General features: G+C 44.9%; 1 pseudogene; it reads left to right on the top strand.

Annotated features, from left to right (window-relative positions):
- LOC114617186 overlaps window positions 1-21,590 on the top strand; it is a 34,891-nt pseudogene that overhangs the window by 12,236 nt on the left and 1,065 nt on the right.

The raw sequence follows: 21,590 nt of genomic DNA, 5'->3' as shown, positions 1-21,590 counted from the left end.
TGTGGTGGTGTGGGTGTGTGGGTGTATGTGGGTGTGTGGGTATGTGTGGGTGTGTGGGTGTGTGTGGGTATGTGTGGGTATGTGTGGGTGTGTGGGTGTGGGTGGGTATGTGTGGGTATGTGTGGGTGTGTGGGTGTGTGGGTGTGGGTGGGTATGTGTATGTGTGGGTGGGTGTTTTGCCCACATGTGTATCCGTGCACTGCATGCACTCAATGCCCTTAGAGGCCAGAAGAGACCCTTGGATCCCCTGGGATTGGAGATACAGATGGTTACGAGTGATCATGTGGGTGCTGAAAATTGAAACCAAGTCCTCTGAAAGCAGCTGAGCCTTCTCTCCAGCACCTGCTTAAGACTTAAAGATCCCAAAGGTAGTTAGTTGTTATAGTTTTGGTTGTGTTTTCTGAAACTGTAGCGTGGGGGTGCAGTGATGTAATATGAAGAGCAGAGGACAACTGTGGGTGTCTGTCCTTGCCTTCTACTTACTTTGAGACAGGTCTCTTTGTCGTGTTTCCTCTGCTTACACCAGGCTAGCTGTGTTCAGGGGATTCCCCTCTCTTACCTGCCATCTCCCCATAGGAGCACTGGGCTATGGCTGCTCTTGATGCAGCCAGTGTGAATTCTGGAGATTTGAACCCAGGTCCTCGTACTTTTGTGGCAAGCACTTACCCACTAAGCTATCTCCTCTACCTAGAAGTTCTAATGAAAGACTTTATATTGTGTGTTAAATCCTCATACTGCAGTCAAGAGGCATCACGCTTTAAATACTTATGTGTAGGCATGTGTGTCTTTGTGTGGATATGCTTGTGTGCGTGCAAATTCCCACCTGCAAAGACCAGAGATACTGATTCCCTTGGAGCTGGAGTTGCAGGGGAGTTGTTAGCCACTTGCATGGATGCTGGAAACTGAACTCAAGGCTTTTGTAAAAGCAATCAGAACTTAACTGCTGAGCCATCTCCCTGGTCCTAGATTCATAGATATGTTATGTGATGACATTTATGATCAAAACAAATGCCTTAATTAAACAAGTAATTAGCCTTGAGAAGAGACATGAATACAACAGGCCGATTAGTAAACTTGTTAGCTGTTCCTTCCTGTGGCAGGACAGATAGCTGTTCCAGCTGCAGCAAGACAGGGCACTTATTTTTGTTTGGGGAATAACACAGGGTCCTCTGCAGTACACAATGGCAAAACAGAGACATTAAGGTGAAGTGATGAATTAAAACACAATGGAGGGGAACAAAAATTAGCCTCGGTGCCAAGTTCAAGCTGTGTTCATTACCTGTGTAACCCAGCCTGACTCATGTGACCCAGCCTGATCTGGCCTCAGATTCTTCAGTTATCAACTAGTGGCACTGTGTTGGATAAGGCTAATGTCCTTTGCAGAGTGAGTTGTTTTCAAGCCCGTGTTAAGGAATTCCCCCTTTCAGATGTTATTTTTGAAGCCCTTTGCTTCCCAGCACTGGATCTGTCAAACCATACCACTGCCAGCAATTTACAAGGTAGATCTGTCAGTGCAAGGGGCAGGCTTCTGCCTGATCAGCGTGGCTCTGTTTACAGTGATGGCATTTCAGCACATCTGTGCTTTCAGCAGGAAGCAGCCAGGCAGCAAAACTGCTCTAGCATAAAACAAATCCAGCTGCAGGGCGTCTTCAAAAAACGCTCCCTCCGTGTTTTCCAGTTTAGCCTGCGATGAAACTGGAAACTCAAATTAGAGCGGCAGCGTAGACCGGTAGAGAATGATTTCCAGTTCCTTGTTGTTGGCTTTGGGGTGGCAGCACAGGCTGGAAGGGAAGGGACAGACCCTGAGAGACAACATCATTTGATGCTCTCCTGTGCCAGCACTGTTTCCATCTGAGCCTCCTGTGGGGCTTCAGCCCTGTTCTCCCCATGAGCTAGCCCACCAGCTCAGAGTCAGAGGGAATGGGAACAGGACTGATCTGAGAAGCTGCAGGTCCAGGTCTGAAGGGTAGAAGCGATGGCAGCGAGATTATAGAAGGGGGACTGGTGTTCACCTGCCAGGGAGGAGGAGGTGGCTGGGATACATGAACAAGAACAACAGATTCTCAGCCGACTTGCCTTTAATGAAACAACAACAAAGGCAAAAAAAAGAAAGGAAGAAAGAAAAAAGGAAGGAAGGAAGAAAGGAAGAAAGGAAGGAAGGAAGGAAGAAAGAAAGAAAGAAAGAAAGAAAGAAAGAAAGAAAGAAAGACAAGACAAGACATGATGTGGGGAAAACTGGTAAGAGATGAAGTCTCATTGACTTGGTGGTATCCTCAGATCAGGGCAGGAGGACCTAGGTCAGAGTGGCTACTCTTTAGGAATTGTCCTCAGATGCAGTGAGGGACAACAATGTCACACCTAGAGAGCACTTATAGGAGGGATAATAAAGGCTTCCAAGGGTACTCCCCCAGGATATCTGTGTGGTCATCTCCATCTCAGAGACTGATTCTCAAAGAGCTCAGCTGCTGCACAACACCAAGCTGGAGTGTTGTGCTCCCAGATACCCATGGCAAGACAACGATCTGCAGTTAATACATCTTAAGAATTCTGTCCCCTCTGCTACTAATTTAGCCACTATTTCACTCAACACATCTTATGAGCTTTGCCTGAATCTCATTTACTTACTAAGAATGCTTCACACCTCTAATAAGTTGCTGGCATCCTGTTTGCCTGTTTTGTCCTTTGTAGCAGAATTGAATATTCTCAAATACTTCAGCAAACATGTCTTATAAATAGAAACTACTCTGGTTTTGGAGATTCAAAAGCTGCTCCACAAAATGTAACGTACAGAAGCAACAGCTGATTAGATGTAGCCAGAAAATGAGATAGACCCTGCTGGGTAACTGACCAAACCCTTTTCCACCTCTATTTGTCTTACTCTATTCCCATACAGAGGCTAGGAAATTTTGAGTATTCATCTGTGGCCCCTCCTGTGGCTGGGGTGGCCATTGGCTGGGGTGGCCATAGGTCATGGTTCTTCTAGAGAGGTACACGGGGAAGCCGCATAGGGAGATTCAGTGAAAGTTCTTGTTTTCCTTAACAAAGGGAAAGACAACAGATGGGAGCCGTGTCTCTGGTATCCTTCCTGCAGTAAACGGAAAATGATGCTTGGAACTGAGACAGCTATTGTGTCACGTGGTGTGACAGGAGGAGCCAGTGTGCTAAGAATGGCACAGTGGAAATGTAGGAAGCGCCTGGGATTTGATGATATCTTTGAGCTGCTGTTCTGGCCTTGGACTGCAACCTAAAGACCTATTGTCATGGGAGAAAAATAAATTCCCCTCATGAAACTGCCACAAGCTCTGTCCTCTGCTACTTATTATACTAAACACATGCTAAATTCTCAACCAAGTGGCCAATCTTATTGCAAAGGGCACTTCCAAGTTCAGCTTTCATTTTAGGTGGTCCTGGGTAAGTGAACAGCAGCAGTCTCTCTGATGTGAGGGCGACCTAACAGTGTGCTCAGTGGGAAGATCCCAGCTGACACAATCCAGGTCTGTCTTCTCTAGAATCCTGTAATTAGAAATCAAGTCAGGTAAACTAGAACAGAAGAGTTCTGGGCTTGACTTTTAAAAAGCACCTCAGGTAATCCCAATGAAAAATCAGGATTGGGAAGCTGTGTCTGATGACGATGGGTTTGGGGACTAGGGTGTGGCCGCCTCTTCCGTCCTAATCTCTCCTAAGCCTGTGTTCTGTGGAGCTGCAGCATCTGGATGGCTGAGCAGAGGCAGGAACACTAGCGTACTGGGAGCGGGAAGAGTCAGCTTCCTCTGGAGAGCGACTATAACGCTGAGCTCTGGAAAGCAAGTTGCCAACTGCACCTTCTACAACAAGAGTGACATTGCCACCCTGTCACATTTTTCTGTCAACTACTGTAAGTGGAACAAAAATTCCCTTCTACCCAGCAGAGAGAAATGATCCCAATGCCATCTTTTGGTCTGAAAATTTACTAGATGAGGTCTTGCTATGTACAGCTCAGGCTGACTTTGAACTCATTATGTAGCCCAGGCTAGTCTCAAATCATCTAGCCTCCTGTCTCAACCTTTGCAAGTGTACATCATAACACTGAGGTTGTCTGTGAGCTCCCTACATCCAGAGAAGGAAGCATTTCTGCTCAATTTAGCGTTCAGCATGACTTCAGCAGCAGTCATAAGATTTCTGACCACATAACCACATAATTTATACAAAAATGTAAAAGCCTGTATTACCCATGCTGACTCTAATATTTTGTTGTTTGGCATGGCAGGTGTGGAAGCAGTGTCTAGTTGCTCTAGAGCTGCCCTGGAACTCATTATGTAGCCCCCAAATGGCTACTCATGGTAATCCTATCTCTGCCTCTCAAGTGCTGGGGTCCCAGGCTTGTGCCATGAGGACCACTCTGATTCTGTTCCTATAGGAAGCCCCATTCTACCCAATGGCAGAGCTGGAAACAAATCGATTCTGGTAAATTTAATCCATTCTGGGTTTTTCTTCCTCCCTCTTTGCCCTGAGGAAGTAAGAGGAAACTGAGGGACATTTGGATGTAGAAGGGCTTCATCTGGTCCTTGCTTGTCATCTGTCCACGTTGGCATCCTCTGCCATGTCCTTGTTCCCAGGGGTCATCAGTTGTCAGTGTCTATCCCTGTTGGTACCCACAGAGGAACTGAGCTCCCATCTGGCCTCCGATGTGGAGACAGAGCTGACATCTGCTCTGGGGCTACATCTCCACAGCAGGGTGCATCTCCTAAAAGGCCAGGCTCTTTTAGGTTCTTCTGTGTCGACCTTGGGGAAGAATGGATATAATCTCGACTGCTGAGCTATCCAAAAGCTCAGAGAACTGTCTCTGGCCCACTCATCCTTTCCCTGCCATGCTAATATTTCATCTCCAGTTTAACTAGAGTAGTGGTTCACAGCCTTCCTAATGCTGGGACCCTTTAATACAGTTCCTCATGTTGTGGTGACCCCTCCCAGCCATAAAATTACTTTCTTTGTTACTTTCTAACTGTAATTTTGCTACCGTTGTGTAAAGTAAAGATCTGATATAGCAGATATCTATGGAAGGGTTGCTTTATAACCTGTTATCAACCCACAGGTTGAAATCCCTGAACTAGAGCATAGAACAAGGGCATCTCTGATTTTCACCACTTTGCAGGGAACCCTCTGGGAAGGAAAAGAAAGTCCTTTTTGCCTTTAAGTTTTCTCTTTTCCCAGTAACCCATCCCCATCAGACTAGAAAGGATCTGCTCCGGGGTGGTCCCTTAGAGAGCTACAGCAGGGAATGCCCCCAGCCCCAGCCCTTAGCATGCAGTCCAAGAAGCAGGAAAGATGGAGAGAGGCAGGATAGTGTAAAAATGAGGGATTGAGAATTTAGGAGGCTCGGACTTAGTGAAGGAGATGTGTCACTGGGTGTGCGCTTTGAGGTTTGAAAATAATACATACTCCCAAAAAAAATAATAATAATAGAATAAAACATATCCCAACATTTGTTTTCTTTATTCTTTTTACCTCACAGTTAAACTTCATTTCAGGGTAAGGTCCCACACACCTTTCTCAGAAGGTTCCACTTGGTGCATCTCGTACATCCTCATGTGTTGGGAGCTGACTCCTAGCCGAAAGTGGCTATCATCTTTGCAGCCATCTCAGGCCATATACCATGACATAGTGCCTTCAGCTGTGCTTGTCCACGAGGGCAAGGCACGTGGTAAAGGGTATAAATACCCAGGATTTCCTTCCAATAAACGAGACTTGAGAGACTTGATCAGACTCTCTGTCTTGTCTCCATTCTTCGCGTCTCCGTCCCCACTCTCTCTCTTGCTAGGCCCTGACCCGCGGACCGGAGCAGCAGAACGGGCGGTTACAAAGTGGCCCCCCGAACGTGAGGCAGCTCGGGCGGCTACAAAGTGGCGCCTCAACGTTGGGCTCCAGTAAGCGGGGTACAGTGAAGGACAGCGGGAATTGGAAGCGAGCATCCTCACTCCTGCGCTGGAGACCCTGCTGACTGACCCGAACAGGCAGCAACACTCATGGGCTTGTCTCTCTCCCTAACACTCGAAGCTTGCTCTGCGTCTGCCACTGCTGTGAGGTAAGTCCTCATTGGCCTGTGGCAACCTCGTGATTGTACACTGTGTTCGTACCTCTCCCCATCACTTCTGCACCCCGATGAGTACCAACAGAACCCAGCCATGCAAACAAGAGTTACAGGAGGTGCTGTGATCTGAATGTGTGCCTCTAAAGCTCATGGGCAGGAGCACTGGGAAGTAGAACCTTTGAGATATGACTGGGTCACGAAGGTGCAGGGGCTAACAGATTGGCAAGTGACTGTGGCAGTGACTTTGTTACAGTGGGCTCTTTTTGGGTCATTTACTCTGTCTTACTATTGGAACACAGCCCAAGAATGGAGTCGCACAAGGGGAATTATAAACGCTTGTGAGAAAATTCCAAGTAAACAAGACAAGACTCTTGTGATCTCTGTTCTTCCATAATCCATGACGTGGATTGTTCTTGGAATGTGCGTTCATGTCCCTCCCAGGTGTAACAGACAGGAGTGAGTTTACTTCAGCTGTTGTCATTCACGTGCCTCTTACCACAGCTGTGTTGTTCATGTGCCTCTATGGGAAAACCTGCTTTTGCCATGTGTGGCTTGACCTTGTGATTGTATACTTTACTCAAGTGACTCAGGTCCAATTTCATGTCTTAGTGAGTCAGATAAAACTGGTTTACAGGGCTGGAGAGATGGCTCAGACTGCTCTTCCAGAGGTCCTGAGTTCAACTCCCAGCAACCACATGGTGGCTCACAACCATCTGTAATGAGATCTGATGCCCTCTTCTGGTGTGTCTGAAGAGAGCAATAGTGTACTCATACATAAAATAAATAAATAAATAAATCTTTAAGATAAAAACTACAGCTCAAGTTGCATGGCTATTTGATGACCCACCGCCAGCAAACCCTCTCAGCCTATAAATTGTCTGATGCTCTGAATAAAGCTGACTATTGCATGGGACTTTAGTCCGCCTTACTTATAGGCCTCACTCTCTCAGGTCCACACCACCAGAGTGGTAAACATCTTACCATGTGATGCTTTTAATATTATAATGTGGGGAAAAATATAGGGGCGGCATCTGTGGAGTCCCAGGGGGTTTTCACGCTATGGTGGGTCCCACATGCGGGAGGAGGTCTATGGTTCCAGTGGCCTGGAGGCTTTGATGGCGGCAGGCCCCAATAACACGAGGAAGTCCTTGGTTCCAAAAGGTTTATTGTCATGCGGATGGTGGATGGATTTGGATGTACCCTCCCCCCTTCCCCTCCCCCCCCCTAAAACTCAGGGCAGTCCCGAATTATATAGGGAGGGGGAAAGGGGGAGGATTGGGGGAGCTTATGGGGAGGCATGCTTAATTTGCTCCGCCCTCTGGCCTTCATTAGTATGTAAATCCCTCGACCCTGAGGCCTATAGTCTGGCCTACTTGACTGAACAATGTAATTCTATGGAGACTAGACTGCTTTTCAGGACCCTGGGTTCTTGGGGCGCACCGCACTCCTGCCAGTTCTCACGCAGAGTCTCAGGGTTCTAGGCAACTGCCCAGCCATGACCCAGAATATCCTTACGAAGTCCCACATTATAATACAAAAAGAAAGTATTAGTTAGAAACTAGGTCAATGTTGACACCATGATCTTGAACTTGCCACTCCTAGCAAGAAGCTATAGTGTTGCAGCCGCCTACTTTCTGACAATACATAATCATGTATCTATAAACAAGATGCGAGTCTTCTCTTCCTCTGTCAGCTCATTATTTAAGAAATTCCTTCATGAGGCCTAGGTGGAGATTACAGGGTGTCCATGCGTGTGTGCGTGTGTGTGTCCATGTGTTTCCATTTGATGATGTGTGCCCTGTAGTGGAATTTCCCCTAGCTATTTGATTAGCTGATAAAGACGACAGGAAGCCAATCACTGGGCGAACATATGGAGGAGGGATCTTCCGGACAAAACAGGAAAGGAAGGGGAGAAGGAGACCGAGAGAGACAGAGACAGAGGTGAGGAGACAAGATGGAGCCTATAGGAGAGGATGATGAGCCAGAACCACGTGGTCCTTAGGAGCCATAAGTAATTGGGGAGTTCTTAGACAGATGATTAAATAATGTAGGGCACAGTTGCCCGATCTAGGTGTACAGCGTGTATCTCTATCAGTTGAGTTTTGAGTTCTTTGTGTGGGCATTTTGGAGGTTGAAGATTTACTGTTATAAATCTGGCTGATAAATTACAAGCCTCTGGAGTTTTCATTTTATGGAGCTAGGGGATTAGAGCCAGTGGGGCAATGGCCTGGGAAGATGCGACTGGTTCAACAGCAGCTAACTGTGAGATTCTGGGACGACAGCGGCTTGTGGCTCCCCATGGGGGTGGGGAAGACCACGTTGTCAGCGTGTAGCCGGACATAGTGTGGAATTGTTTTTTATAATTTTGAGCTACAGAGCCCAATTTTACGTCTTGGTGAGTCAGATAAAATAAGTTCGCAGTGGGCGGCTCCTGCTGTATGGCAAGGGGAGTTCTGTGACCCACTGTCAGCATGCAGTCTATTCACGGGCACCGCATTTCTGTTAAGACTGTTCTCAAAAGGACAGTAGTCCTTTTGCATACAATGCATATGATGGACATGATCTCATTTCTAAATCCAAAAATTCTCACAATGATTCATCCCTCATCCCTGTTGGCTCTTCTAGCACCAGTGGGTCAGCATCTGATAAAAGACCAAGTGTCAGAGTGGTCTTCTCAGCAACGTAGACTAGACGCAGAGGCCTCTATTGTTTGGGGCCATAAAAAACCAGCAGCTTTCGGCTCACTTGGTAATGGACAGTACTACATCCAAATGAAGGCTTAATTACCTCTACAATTCAAAGCGGCTCAGCGGGCATTGTTGTGTTTCTTGGATATAAGAGAAGCCAGTGCAACAATTAGACTTCACCTTAGGTTATCTCAACATACAACTATACCCCTAAAAACTTAACTGAGATAGAAGGTCTCTAAAGTTTAGTCAAATTTCTTTCCCTGCCTTGGGCACACAAATGTTTTACCAATAGCTCTGAACTAGTTGATAATGTCGTGCTTAAAAGGTCTAACCAACCCAATGTCTTCATTGGAGGGGCCAGTGTGATCTTCACTAAGAGACACCCTATCACCACGATTGTGAACTAAGTCATCCATAGGGCTGGAGAATGATTGCAGTCCTAAGGCAGGGCAGCGAACATGTCCTGCTGGCTGTGTCAGCAGACAGCAAATGGCTTGTGGTGGCTCTTGTGATGGGGAAAGGGGGAAAGTGGTTTTTTCACACCCGTAACTGCATAGCATGTATCAGGAGATGTGTTAATTTGCTCAAGCAGTGAAACACACCTGGAAGAGCAGCTGTTATTCCAGTAATAGAATCACCTCAGGGTTAGATGTACAAACCTCCATGGACATTCTGCAAACCCACCCACCTTCTCCAGAGGCCAAGGAGACATGAAGGAGAATGTGGTGGGAGTCATCACCTCTGCCTCTCAAGGACCTAGGTTTGGAAGTGGCGTTTCCCCCCTGTCTCTGGGGATGCAACGCTACTTCTGATTACTACTTCTCTAGCAGAAAGCCACCTAATGGCTTTCATTTAGCTTTTTCCGCCATAAAAGCTCCCATTCTACAGCTCAGGGAACCGGTGTGGAGAGTCTACCAGCTGCTTAATTATTTCTATTCTCATTAAGCATTCTGGAACCTGAGAAATGACTGCGGAATGGATTCAGGGACTCATTAGACCTAATACGAAAGAGACTTAAGACAAAATTCCACTCTTCACCTGACTTGCATAAGCCTCTGTTCTAAATGAAGGACAGTGAAATACTGGATACCCTGGAACCACTTTGGGTTCCCACTGTCTAATAGTCCTTGAAGATATGCAGTTACCCTCATGAAAGACTGTCCCTTAGGGATGCCTGGGAAAATATTAACACTGTATGTATTTCAGTATGGTGGGCTCCTCCCTCAAAGGGATCTGACTTCCTCTTTATTCAGGATGTTTTGGATCTGTAAGGAGGTTCATGTTTGGGAATTAAGAGTTTGTGGCTCTGTTTCTATGATTTTAGTTAAAATTTTGTTTACTTGACCTGGAATTTTTCTCTTTTCTTGTATGTGTGTGTGTGGGGGGGTTTATTTTAGATTTCTTTATTATGTTCTATCTGCATATATGCCTGCAGGTCAGAAGACAGCACCATATCTCATTGTAAATGGTTATGAACCACCATGTTGCTGGGAATTGAACTCAGGATTTCTGGAAGGGCAGCCAGTGCTCTTAACCTCTGAGCCATCTCGCCAGCCCTGTGAGTTTTTTTGTTTTTGTTTTTTAATCTGTCTATAAAGCCAGGCTGGTCTTGAACTCATGCGTCCACATCTGAAGTGCTGGGATTATAGGTGTACTCTGTCATCTCCAGATGACTTAGAACTTCTCTGCATATTCAGATCAAATAAGAATGTATGAGGCCTCCTACCTGGTTTGCTTCTAATGAGTTCCACAGGCAGCCAGCCCCGCCCTGTTCCATGGAAGTTGAATTATTCTGACGGCTGCTTTGACTTGGCTGTGTGTTACAATCATTACACTTAACCTACCTTGATCAGTCAGTACAGTTCCTTCTTCTCTGCCATCTATCATGTTAGGTTTCTCGTTGAGTGGCTTCAGTTTCTACCACTTTCTAAGACCTGGAATCTAGAGAAATGGAGTCATTCAAGGGTGCAGGGCACCTACACAATCTTCTTTCCTAAACCATAGGTGAAGGGTGTACTTCTAGATGCCTCCAGGGTGGGGGAGTAGTTCTTTATTTTATTATTTATTTCATTTTTATTCATGGTCATAAACTTCACTCTGCAGTCCATCTGGATTTGAAGAGGAAAATATGAACCCAAAGAGCATATTGATTCCAGGATGCTACAAGCAGGTGGGTAGGGGGCACTCTCCAAAGCTGCAGAAGGGATGGCCTGGAGGCTGAGAGGTACGTATGTCAATCAAAAGTAGCAGAGCTGCCCACAGTCAGCCATGGTAGTCTTCTTTCTGGTCTTGACATTTCTGGACCCAAAATGCTCCATGGCATCCACAATGTTCATGCCTTCTTTCACCCTCCCAAAGACCACATGCTGCCATCCCAGTACATGGTCTTCATGGTGTAGCTGAAAAACTGGGAACCATTTGTGTTTGTTCCAGCATTTGCCATGGGTGAGCAAGCAGGGCCTGCACACTTCTGGATGAAACTCTCATCCTCGTATGTCTTCACTTGCCACCAGGGCCATTACAGCGTGCAAAGTCACCACTTGGCACACGAATCTTGGAATTCATCCCATGAAAGAAGGAACCCTTAGACCCAAATTCTTTTCTTTCCAGAGATGAGAGCTCAGAAAGCTGACTTTGGAATCTTGTCTACAAATAATTCTAAGGAAATGGTACCCAAGGGTTCACCATTGGCTTCCATGTTGAAGAACACAGTGCGAGTGACCATGGTTGACAGCAAGTGGTGACAGGGGGCTGGTGTGCAGCTTCTACAAAAAAGATAGGGTGGTTTAAATGGCAAATCTATTTTAATAGTCCATTTTTCCTGAAGATTTGGAATCCCTTCTTTTTTATTAAGCCTAGGGATGGCAATCGGTTAATTTACTAGTGGTAAGTCATCTTTATTTCATACTTTGACTATCTAGCCATCTGAAGCCTTTTCTGGTTCCCAAAGTTGCAGCATTTTGTGCAGAATCGCTACACTCAACATCAATAAAATGCATACTGATCTAGTTTTATATTACTCCCACACCCTCAATATCCAGTCCCATACAGCTTCCTGAGATACTTGCTTAAGTAAACTCAATAAGTGCTTTTAGAGTATAGCATTCTCTCTAATGAGTCCAAATTTTGTACCTCACCTTTACAGATGTGCTGGGTCCCAAAGATAATCCATACTGCTTACCACAACAACTGCCTCAGAAGAAACTGTTAGAACTTCTTCAGAAATAAAAGGCTAATGCCCTTAGAAGGTGATGGAAAGGCTAACACCATCTTAGGTGGGGGGCTGTTGCCACAGAACTTATTCTTCTTAGATTCAGCAGTCTTCACACATGTCAACTTAAGGTACCATCTACCTACTCTATGCCTTCATTTTAAAGGTAGACACTCTGCAGAGCTGGGAATCGGTTTGTGTTGTAATTCAGGATGAGGTTCTGCATTTGCTTTTCAGCAATTTCTGCCAGGAACCAAACCCAGGAAACTACCTGCTGTCCTAAGAGAACCTAGGAAGTTACCTGCTGTTCTAGAAAGCCTAGTCAGTACAAGGTTAAGAAAGGACATTCACAGGTCTCAGGCCCCAGGAACTTAAAGAACGTCTGGCATTTCCTAGGAGCTGGTTACGACAATGGGATGGTCTAGGGCAATAAGGATATGACAGTGGGATGGTCTAGGGCAATAAGCATTCAATAGTGGGATAGCCCTAAGGAATGACCCTTGCCCAAACTTTCCAGTTTGCTGTGTCTTTATAACCTGCACCTGAAATTAAAGTTTCAGAGCTTGATCAGAACCCCAGACTTGCTCTCATTCCTTGTGTCTCTTGTCCCTTCATTCTTTCACCCCCTTCCCTAAGGTCTTGTCGAATCCCCGCGGGCCGGAGCAAATTTCAGCCTTGTGGCTACAGAGATAATGATGTTTTTCAGGGAGACAGGGAGATCTCTCTACATAACTAGCTGTTACTGTGCTATTCATACAATGCTTGAGTTAGGGACTTGAATCCCGCTAGCCCTTCCCTTCATCCATCCTTCCTCCCTCCCTTCCTTCCTCCCTTCCTTCCTTCCTCCCTTCCTTCCTTCCTCTCTCTCTTTCCTTTCCTCCTTTCCTTTCTTTCTCTCTCTCTCCTTTTTTCTTTCTTTCTTTCTCTCCTTTTCTTTTTCTTTTTTGTTCAGTGATTATAGGGCAACCAGTCAACGTCACTGTGTTCCTTAGTTTTGCAAAACTGTTTATAAGTATTTTAAAGCTACATAGCTCCTTGCTTCTTTCAAAAATATATTATGCCAGATACTAGAGAGGTGGCTTAGCAGTTAAGAGTGCTTGTTGAAGCCAGATGTGGTGGCACACACCTTTAATCCCAGCACTTGGAAGGCAGAGGCACGTGGATCTCTGAGTTCGAGGCCAACCTGGTCTACATAGAAAGCTCCAGGACAGCCAGGGTTACTTAGTGAGACATTGTCTCAAAAAAACCAAAACCAAAGTAAAACAGAAAAAAAAAAAGTCCTTGTTGCATATGCATGTGGGTCAGCACTTAGATCCCAGCCCCAGTAACCAGCCAGACATTCCACAATGCCCTCTAATGGGATCTGATGCCCTCCTCTAGTGTTTATACATAGCCAGGGTATGGACACAGATGTACATACACTCACACAGACATACACACACACAAGTAAATGAAATGAATCTATAATATATTTTATGAAACTTCTGTCTTAGTTAGGATTTTACTGCTGTGAACAGACACCATGACCAAGGCAACTCTTACAAGGACAACATTTAATTGGGGCTGGCTTACAGGTTCAGAGGTTCAGTCTATTATCATGAAGGCAGTAGCATGGCAGCATCCAGGCAGGCATGGTACAGAAGGAGCTGAGAGTTCTACCTCTTCATCTGAAGACTGCTAGCAGAATACTCACTTCCAGACAGCTAGGATGAGGGTCTTAAAGCTCCCACCCATAGTGACACACCTACTCCAACAAGGCGACACCTACTCCAACAGAGCCACACCTTCTAATAGTGTCACTCCCTTGTCCAAGCATATACAAACCATCACACCTTCCATGAATGTGTGTAATGTACTTTGATCATATTCACAAACATCCATTTCCTACTTCTTATAAGTGATTGACTGTAAGTATCCAATGGAAATATTTTACATACCTTTATATAATGTTCCTGCCATGAACTCTCTTGGATGCCTTTCCCACTGGAAAGGCAGCCACTATCATCTTTAATACTAGTCAGTTTAATACTAGTCAGTTCCAGAAACCACAGCAGTGGTTCAGAAAATATATCCTTTAAATTCTGTCCCTTTATAGCCCCTCTCCCAAGGTTTCTCTATGTAGCCCTGGCTTTCCTAGAACTTATTCTGTAGACCAGGCTGGTCTCAAACTCAGATCCACCTGCTTCTATCTACAAGTGCAGCCCTTCTAGAACCATTCTCGATCTGTATTATGTTGTATTGTTCAGAACCCATAGGCTAAAGAGAGAGAGACACACAAAGAAGCATCTTACAGGAATTGACTCATGCAATTATGTGGAACAGACATCCCACAATGTGCTGTAAGCAAACTAGAGACCCAGGGAAACTGGAGGTATAATTCAGTCTGAGCCTGAAGTGCTGAGAATCAGGGAGCTGACCATGAAAGCCTTAGTCTGTCCACCTGAGTATCTATCCCATGTGCAATCACCAAAGGTAGATGCTGATGTGGAAGACAGGAAGTGCATGCTGATAAGAGCCTGATATGGATATCTCCTCAGAGGCCTTCAAGAGTCAGACATACTCAGAGGCAGATGCTCACAACTAGCCATTGAACTGATCATGGGGTTCTCAATAGAGGAGTTAGAGTGAAGACTGAAGGAGCTGAAAGGATTTACGGCACCATGAGGAGAGCAACAATACCAACCAACCACAGCTCCCAGGGTCTAAACCACCAGCCTGGGAGCACTTAGGGGGGGATCCAGGGCTTCAGCTGAATATGTAAAAGTGGAGGGCCCTGCTGGGCTTAGGTGGAAGAAGAGAACCTTGACCTCATGAAGGCTGGATGCCCCAGGGGGTGGGAATTTTGAGGGTGGGGAGGTGGGAGTGGGGGGGGTGTAGATAGAGGTTACATCCACAGAGAAGATGGAGGAGGGGCGAGGGGATTGGGGGTTCCGAGGGGGTGGTGGGGGATGGGGTAAGGGGACAACATAGGAAATGTAAATAAATCATCCAATTAAAAAAAAAAAAGCCTTAGTCTGAATGTCTGAGCATCAGAAGTACCCATGTGCAATGCCAGGAGATGAAGGATGTCTCCACTTGGACAAAGAGAACGAATTCACCCTTCCTCCATCATTTTGTTCCAGTCAGGCCCTTGATGGACTAGATACCCAGTTACCTAGGAGAGGTCATTGACTGCACTCAGTTTCTGAAACACCTCCATAGACACTTCTTGCAATAATATGTTGCCTTTAGTCCAAGCTTGTTTAAACATGAAATTAAGCACCATAGAGAACAGTAATTGTATCTGACTCAGAGGACCAAAGGCTATGATGATTACAGTTCTACAGCACCATTCAGGAACAAGGCTGTGAGCTTCCTTAAGCCATGTTATGTGGGTCACTGCTGGTACTTCTTGAGTGTTCAGTTAGAAGGCGCCTCAGTCGTGAGAATAACACCCTGAGATGTCGAGTTGTGTGATCAAGTGACAACATTACAAAGAAGCCAGCCCACAGCCTCACTGCTCCTGTGCCCCTACCAGAGAGTGGTTAAATATCCCTGTAGAAAATGACATCAAGCAACACAAACCTTGTTCTACAAATGCATGTGTTTGCAGCTTTTGATGCCATTGGGGACAGATGATAAGCACTCTGTGAGTCTACTTGGCTTTTTTAGAAGTTAAGCCATAGGTCAAAGTCCTAGTATGGATAAACAGTGTGGGGGGGGGGGGGATAGGGGAAAGGTCACAGGCAACTTATTAAATTAATAAATTCATGCAATATTACATCACTGGAGAAAAAACAAGTATGCCATGCGCACTGAGTTGTCAGTGGTCAAGGGTTACCTCAGTAATCCATCCATTCCCTTAATTAGCCAAGGAGCTACAGAGGTGCAAATAACAAAAATCACTGACTGCTTCCTGGTGCTGTGTATTAATCACCAAGCAAGGCTCCCTGAAGATTTCAACCCTTTGATTTTTTTTGTCTGCTACTAAAAAGTGCTTTTCTGAGGCACCGATTTCATGATCTGAAGGGATGATTGTTAGGAGCCGCGTTCGCCATTGCAACATGGCGCCGGTTTCCTGCTTCCTGGTTCTTCTTGCGAGCCTTGCTTGAATGTGCGCCTGCGCAAGGCGAGAAAACCAGTATGCTAATTTGGCGATATCATAAGAGCCAATGAGTGTGTGGCACGTCTCCTAAGGCTCTATATAAGCCACAGGTTTTTGGGGCTTGGCGTCCCTCGCCTCACTGCCATCTAAAAGAGCTGTACAATAAATTGCTGTCAGAAGAATCCTGAGTGTGGCATTCTCCTTATCGGCGAGGCTGCGCGCCGCAGATGATTATCTCAGGGCTCCATTATAGCAAGGCCTGGACCCAAGTTCAGGAGCCTGGCCTCTTGCACAGCAGCTGAGTGGTCACACTTCCTGGCAAGACATAGCATCTCAAGAAGATGGTGGGACAAAGGCACCGAAGTGATTCAAAAGTCAGCGACAGAATGATCTAGTCTTGTTGTTTATTTCAAAGAATCCTTTCCATGAACCAGGAAATTAGGTGGGTCCCTTTGGCTTACACACAAAATCCCCACACTCAGGAGGCTGAGGTAGAAGGATCACTGTAGTTTGAAGCCAGTCTGGCTATAGAATAAGATCTTGTCTCAAATGAACAAAACAAAACTCCCTGCCACCTCTTTTTCTTTCAGACTCCCAAAGACCAACATCCATTCACACACAGAAGGACTATAGCTAAGTAGACTGGATGTTCTTTGGGTAAAAAAAGACTATTTTAGGCATATTTGATTGTTTTCCAATGCCTTCCGGAATTTCTAGTATTTAGCAATTAGATAGTAAATACCTGTTTAATAAGTTAACAGTGTTTTGCCATTGATGTTATATGGGCTGGCTTATTTTAATTTATTCCAATTTTAAAAAGCAACCATTAGGCAGCCAGGAGCATGAAAGGATGGCTTTTCTGAGCAATGCCGTGTTTATAAATCTCTTTAAGAAGTCTTTAAATTCCTGAATTTCCACTTCTTTAATGAAATGATTCTGTGAGAAAATCTTGTTCCCTGGCTTCATTACAGCTCCAAATCTCTCGCATCAGATTTTAGTAAACAAATGTAGCCACTTCCTAGTTGTTCATCCACTGTTCTCTCTCTCTATGCCCTTGTAAGTAATGTGGTGATAAATATCTGTATCCCAGAGTTGAAAGGCCCAGGACAAGTTCAGATGCCTCCTTCATAACAGTCACTGCTGGGGACAGCATACAATGACAGGGACTGCCTACAGCAGGCTGAGACATCTCAGAAGCCCACTGCAGCTCTTTGTAAAGAGGATGGTGTCTGGGACCCTGAGAAGCAGGAGACACATCCCTCCAGAGGACCCGCCATCTAAAAATAAGGGACTGCCTGCAGTAGGCCGGGATGGAGACATCTCAGTAGCCCGCAGCAGCTCTTTGTAAAAATCAGTTGTTCCCACTTCTCCTAACCTTAGCCCTGGACAACAGCTGTATAGACTTCATTTGTGTGTGACTGCTTTTCAGTTGGCCTTGGTGTGCATAATTATTCTATTATATCTGACTTTCCTATTTCTTTCTCCGTCTGCTCTGGTGAATTCTGTGAAACTAGATGTTCCTTGATGTAATGATTCTTAAACAAAAATTGAGGCATAAGGGCACAGCACAGCAAAGTCCTAATGGCCCAGGTGCATGCTGTGTGTTCTCATCTTGGAAACAATGTAATAATTGCACAATGGTAATTCCAGATTAATGCTTGACTTGGAAAGAAAGTTTGAAGAAATTATTAGAAAATGAAATAGAGCCAACACTGGGACCCCAAGAAAGGAAAAAATCTATTGAAGTTATTAAATAAATTTTGCATAACATTTAAGAGTGGTTTCTGGATAAGGAAGTATAGAATACATAAAATCTTATACTAGTAAAACTAAGTCAAAATGCTGGGACTGTTAGGAGAGTCATTGTGTGCAATGTACAGAAGCAGACAGCTAGGGAACTACTGAGTTAAGGGTTAATTTGATTCTTTCTGGCCACTGCCTGGCAGCTTTGCCCATGTCATTTATCATTAGAGCTTCACAGAAACATGCAAGTAGCTGACCTCAGAGCTCTGACCTCTGAAGTATAATAAGTTAAAAGTTAAAGTTTAACTAATGATAAGTTTGAAATTATTATTTTGACGACAGGCTTGGGAATAGGGAAGCTTGAAAATTTGGGGAACAATTGTAATTCTTAATTCTTAGTGGGATGTGGTTATTCTTCTGAATTTTATCTGGCAATGAATATACAGTGTCTTTTTCTACCTGATTTTGGAGTATTAATAAAAGACTGGGGCAAGGAAAAGGCAAAAGAGCATGTGAAGAGCATGTGAAGAGTGAGTGAAGAGAGAATGTGAGGTGTGTATGGAGAGTGTGTGTGTGAGTGAAAGGAGAGTGCATGTGGTGTGTGTATGTGTGAAGAATGTGTGAGAATGAGAGGGGAATGCACAGAAGTGTGTAGGAGTGTGGGAGTTCCAGAAAAGAAAAGCGCACAGGAGAAAAGCAGAGTGCGAAGGAGAATGCAGAGTGTGTGCTGCCTCAAGCTGCGACAAAATAAGCGAGAGAGAAAACAGAGAGTGAGAGAGAAGAGAGAGAGAAACTTTAAGCCTTGAAAAATTGCCTGTCAGCTTGTATCCAAAAAGTAATCTGTGTATATTTATTATGCATCTTCCAGATATCCTTGCTTCCAGTTGAGAACTTCAACCCTGTGTCGAGGCTGGACCCTGACAAGTCACCCCACACGGTTCCAATGTGGGTATACTTCCATTGGCCATTAGCCACAATAATACTGTGACACAAACTCACTTCCAATTCAGTGGCAGACAATAATAAGCATCTCTCACTCATATCTCTGCAGATAGATGAAAACTCAGCTTACATAGGTTGTATTTATCCTCAGGAGGATGACTGTGTTCCATACTGTTTCTCATCGTCTTTGAACCTGTATCTTTCTATGTGCTGTTCTCCTATTTAAGGACAATATTCAAGATAGCAAGCCTGCCCCTCAAGCAGGAGCTAAGTCTCCACCCACAATTTGCATACTTCTCCATCCCATTGGACCAAAAAAGTACTCTGGTTCAGGACAGAGTCAATGTAGGAATAATATACATACAATACAAATTTCATGGAGTGTTGATGAGGCAGTAAATGTTTGTTGACTAATAATCTGTCACAAGATAGTGCCAAAACTTTGCTAGAGTCTCTTGAGCCATTAGAGGAGGTGAATTTAAGGCCATTTTTTTTATTCAGATAGTTATGCAATAAGCATTTATGAGTGACTACCAAAGGCTAGGCAGACAGATAATTTGTAATTGTCTGTAAAGAGTCAAGTCCAGAGACATATAAGTAAATAGATAATTAGAAGGCCATGTTCATGACATCATATAATGGAAGTGATAGAAGAATTATTATGAAAATCTAAAGCAGTCCAGGGAAGCACAGGTAATATATTCTGTGAGCCAGAGATGACAAAGCATCCTTAAAAAAGTAGGAGATGTAAAAATCAGATTGTAAATGAAACCTAGTTCCTGTTACAGACAGAGATAGCTGCAAGAGAGTCCTGCCAAGTTCTGTCTCACCAGCCGTGAAGGCACCAGTGACTGGAGAAGTCTGAATCATGACTTTTATTATCTCATCCTGGAGCACATATCCAACTCTCAGTAACTTCAAGATGTTAGCAAAATTAAGAAATATGCTACTTTATATAAGGTGATAATATCAAGAAATTATGAATTTCATTTGTGCATTTAATATCCAAGGGTAATAGGAACATTAACAAAAACCTAGCCCCCAACAATAGTCAATATTTACCTTGAAGAAGAAAGGGCAAGATTTTGGGATGAAGTGCTACAGAAAGTGGTTTATCTTTATGCTATTTGAAGCTGTCTTTCTCGCCTCACTAGAAATCCCCAAACAATGAGAGCCTTGAAGTAAAGGCCTAGCAGGTGGGCAAAGGGACAGGTGATGGCTTTGGGAGAATAGAGCATACAGATCTGGTTGAACTGTCACATCTCAGGAGAACAGAGAGAAGGAGAGTGTGTAAACAGACAACATGACTGCTCCATGGTATGACAAAGGGGAAGGATTTTATTATAGCTATGAGAGAACAGGCAGAGGCATCTGGGAGAGCAGAGAGGAAAAGTAGTAGACTAAACACAGCAAACAAACTAGACCTGGCCATGAAAGAACCAGGAGACAACAGAGAGAAAGAAAAAGGGAAAGAGAGATGGGAGAGCAAGAGATGAAGACAAAGAGAGTGTAGGCAAAACAGGGAGCGTAGCTGAAATAGCGGTTGTAAGGAGAGTAGGGGAGGGGAGGAAGTCTGTGAGCTGGGGAAGTTTAGGTAGGGGAGAGGTGAGAAGAGCTAGGATGCCAGCATGGACTCTGAAATGTCCATCAGGCACTTGTGATACTGAGGGAGCCTGGAGGCCAGCATGTACTTCGGTATGCTAATGGGCACCATAGACTACTATTTGTCCTTTCTGTTTGTGATAAGGGAAATGGCTCTTTTTGGTATAGGGGACCAGTTATACAAGTTCCTAAGGAATGCTGGCTTTTGTGTAACCACCAGAATTCGGGGAAATGGGAGTTTCCTTTGGACCTGACAGAGAGGAGAGGCTAAGATGTGTTCAGATAGGTGATTATGTTACAATCTAGGGGTCTTGGTTGGTTCACTTTCTCTGCCAGATAAAGAATGAAAAGGCAGGGGAAATCTCGAGCACAACAGATAATAGCCAGGGAATCCTCAAGCAGAGAAGGCAGAAGTAGACAGAATCGACCATAAAGAAAAGTGTTTATTTTTTATTTTTTATTTTTTATTTTTTCGTTTTTTTCGAGACAGGGTTTCTCTGTGTAGCCCTGGCTGTCCTGGAACTCACTCTGTAGACCAGGCTGGCCTCGAACTCAGAAATCCGCCTGCCTCTGCCTCCCAAGTGCTGGGATTAAAGGCATGCGCCACCACCGCCTGGGAAGGAAAGTGTTTATTAAGGGTGAGGAAACATATACAGCAGTCACATGGGAGAAAGACCCTCAGCAAAGCAGTGGGCAAAAGCCTGACCTCTCCTTAGGGGCTCAGTTTTTATAAAGTCTTTGAGTTTAGGGTTGGTCAGTTTGAAGAACGACAGGATGGCTGAGTGGCCCACAACTTTTGTCCTGATCTGGCCTTGAATTTGTTGAGCCAGTCCATCCACAGGGATCCTGCTGGCAGGAAAAAAAGCCTACAAGGCCTTTGTTTTAAGATGCCAGGCTTTAGCAGAGTGTTGGTGGTATTCACCTTTAATCCCGGCAGAGACAGAAGTAGGCATGAGTTCAAGGCCATCCTGGTCTACAGAGTGAGTGTTAGCATTCTGTCTAAACTCTACCACCACAGTTACCTGGCAACAGCCAGGTATGCTTGTCCCCACAGTTACCTATCAACAGCCAGGTAGGCCTGACCCACTATAAAAGAGACTGCTTGCCCCCTCCCCCCCCTTGCTCTCTTGATCTCTTGCTTCTATCTAGCTCTTCTTCTTCCCTTTCCCCCCTCTCTCCCCATGTGCTCATGGCTTGCCTCTATTTCTCTTCTCTTCTCTTCTCTTCTCTTCTCTTCTCTTCTCTTCTCTT

This window comes from Grammomys surdaster, unplaced genomic scaffold (assembly GCF_004785775.1).
Source record: "Grammomys surdaster isolate TR1022 unplaced genomic scaffold, NIH_TR_1.0 135, whole genome shotgun sequence".
Lineage (NCBI taxonomy): Eukaryota > Metazoa > Chordata > Mammalia > Rodentia > Muridae > Grammomys > Grammomys surdaster.
The sequence above is the reverse complement of the archived record's forward strand: the minus strand, read 5'-3'. Positions and strand labels throughout refer to the sequence as shown.